Genomic DNA, 3,192 nt, shown 5'->3' with positions numbered 1-3,192 from the left:
AGTCACAAATTCAATCTCCTCTATTAATAATATTAATAATTAATATTTACCAATAAAACAAATATTCTGTGTGTAATTTCAGTGTGAAAAATACAGCTGACGGAGTCATGGTAGCTGGATCGGTGGGGATGATGATGACTGGGCAGAAAAGCCACAATGATGTGAACTTTTTTTTTTTTGGTACATATCAACCAGTTTGTTTGTTTATACTTTTATGTGAACTTTTTTGTTTTTTTTAACAAAATTTACACATACATATAAAATTCAGACAACATAAAAATGTTAAAAATCCTGTACAAAATGTTAAAATCAATAGATAATTAAAGTTTATTGACATTTTAACAACTTTATTATAACTTTTATTTAATTAAATTTTATAAATTTTCTTTCAGAGTTGATATGATTACAGAAAGAAATAACTATTTTAAATGTAATGATTTATTTATAATAGAATAGTATTAATAAGTATTAATAAAACCGACTTTTCAATATTGCTTACAGAATTAAACATAAAAGTTATTACAATATCATAATTTATAGTAGTAATACACTTGCATTGTACGGATACGTATATTTAAAAGAAAATATTTATGAATTTCATAATCGCTTCTTTAAAAACCTTGTTAGTGTTAAATTTCCATTTACTCCATGGCACCTACACATGCCATTGATGAGAGGGATAATTAATAATCGCATCGCATCACATGGCCCATTGAATACATTTTGTCAAAACTCTACAGGCTTGTCTTCCGAAGCCAAGTTTCACGATCCCATTGGTTATGAAAAAAATAAAATTATTAAATGTCAAACAATTTAAGAGCTTCTTCTTGAGCATCATTTTTGAACTCAAGAATTTCTGTTTATTATTATTTTTTACTTATTTTAAGAATTTTTTTACTGAGACTTAGGTTTAGGAAAAAAAAAGTTAAGAATTTTATTTTTATAAAAAATATTGTTTTTTAATATCATTTGAGAAAAAAATAATTTATTATTTTTTCTTTAGAAATAAAATCCAAAAACAAAATTTGTTGCGTCCTATGTGATATCGTAGGAAAAAAAATAATCAAAAAGAATATAAAATAGATTTTCCACTAAAAATATTGTAACCCCTTACATTATCATTTAAATAGAAACTTTTATACATGCAGTAAATTTACTAATTTTTATTTTTTGTACATGAAAACATTTTTATTGATTAAGTGTCAAAAAAATTATATGGTCAATTCATAAAATTTAAATTTCAAACATAAACCATGATTTTGTTGTCGAACTATTTTTTTAATATAATAAAATAAATTAAATAATTTTGGAAATGTTCAATATTGATAATTTTAATCTTTATAAGTTGATATATTTTAATAACATTTGAAAATCCATTTGAAGATCCGCAAGAAAACTATCGTCGGGTACTAGCTAATAGTGTATTTAGTTGAGATGCGGAAAATAAATAAAAAACTAAAATATAGTATAAATATATAAAATGAACATAAATTTATTATATATCTTCTTATTATTATTTCTCTCGTTCTCCTCCAAACACACTATGTGAGTAGTCCTATATACATTCTTAATCTGAAAGAATAGAATAATTTGGTGATTTTGGTGACTCAACCAAACGGCGCAGGCTGTGGATAAAGAAATTTTTGTGTTTGATAGTAAAAAAAATAACCGACTATAGTATTAGTAGTAGGTTTTTTCAGTATATTTTCTTTTCCGGCTTGCCCCTCTGCTCCCATCTCTCCTTCAACCTTTTCACTCTCAATTTCCCTCTCTGAAACCTTCACACCACCATCACCAAAAAGCAAAAGCTTCAATCTGTTTGGCCCTGTTTCTGTGATTAGAGTTTCCTCTTCTCCTGTTTATCCCCTTGTTTGCAATAAGGCTCCTAGACCATCAAAGATCGGCTTCATGGTTGTGGCGGCACCGCGAAAGTAGCACGTCGGCGAGTCCGCGCACCAGACTCAGTTGACTGTCACTATCTCGATGATTTCGTAAAGGGATTTCGGATCTCGCAGTGGCTCCGTGAACCGTCACGACTCGGTGTTGTAGCCATGGCAAGAGATGAGGGATTGCAGATTTCATAAAGGTTTTGAAGGCTGTTTGTTGGAGGCGTTCGAGGAAGGAGAGAAGAAGGGTTGAAAGCGTGACGGCCATGCCACAATGTGATGTTGATGTTGTTACTGAGCAGTGTTAGTGAGAGCCATGTATGGATGTGCGGTTTGTGAGCTTGGAATGGAAAGTCCTCTGTCATTGTTTGAAACGTAAACGTTATTTTTTATTTTATTTTGGTAATTAATCAAACACAAAACGTGAAAGAAAAAGGAATTGGTAATATTGATGATGAGAAGAAGAAGAAGAAAACAAACCAATAATGGATAGCGATTTGCAAAGCCAGCGATTGAAGCTTTTGCTTCTTGGTCATGGTGGTGTGAAGGTTTCAAGATTGGAAAATTGAGAGTGAAAAGGTTGAAAGAGAGATGAAAGCAGAGGAGCAAGTTGAGAAAAGAAAGAAAAATAAATAAAATATACTGAAATTACCTACTATAGCCAGTTATATTTTTTTTTACCACCAAATGTAAAGAAATTTTTTTGTCCACCTGTAGCCTGTGGCTGCAGTAATTGGGCAATAATGATTTGATGCGGTAAAGTTAATGGTGGTACTAAAAGGGAAATTAATGCGTGCTGAAAGGGAAATTTAACAACTCCACTTTGTGATCGCCATGTGACTGCCCACCCTCATCTAGGTCCCAAAAAGCGAGCTTCTTATATTAATAAGTATGAGGATGAGGCTGAACCCGGGTCCTCAGCAAGTCTCAATCTTGATGGACAAAATTTAAGTTGACTTGAACTGAGATTGAGTTTGAATTTTTTTCAACCCTTAAAGTTGGATTCGCGGAAATTTGATTATTAATATCTTATTTCAACCTGTTTTACTAATAACTAATTAATAAAAATATTGTTACATATATATATAACTTATTAAAATTAAAAATTATTGAATTAAATTTTATGTTGTCATATACCATCTAAAAAAATATTGTAACTATTATTTAAACTTTTTTATTTTATGAAAAATTATATTTTTATAAGCATGTTAAGGAACCCATTGATGACGGATATAAGAATAAATGTTAAGTAACCCCATTGATGACGGATATAGGAATAAATTTACATCCTGATCAAATTTTAGGA

The 3,192-nt window shown here is 30.0% G+C and overlaps 1 long non-coding RNA gene across 1 annotated transcript; it reads right to left on the bottom strand.

The window, feature by feature from the left end:
* Positions 1-1,481: 1,481 nt before the first annotated feature.
* On the bottom strand, positions 1,482-2,518 carry LOC102665193 (uncharacterized). Its single transcript, XR_413650.4, has 2 exons — positions 2,367-2,518; positions 1,482-2,244 (listed from the first exon to the last, which is right to left on the bottom strand). It is a non-coding gene; the product is annotated as an uncharacterized lncRNA (long non-coding RNA).
* Positions 2,519-3,192: the final 674 nt, after the last annotated feature.

Source organism: Glycine max, chromosome 3, assembly GCF_000004515.6.
Source record: "Glycine max cultivar Williams 82 chromosome 3, Glycine_max_v4.0, whole genome shotgun sequence".
Lineage (NCBI taxonomy): Eukaryota > Viridiplantae > Streptophyta > Magnoliopsida > Fabales > Fabaceae > Glycine > Glycine max.
Note: the sequence above shows the minus strand (reverse complement) of the source record. Positions and strands in the feature narration are given on the sequence as shown.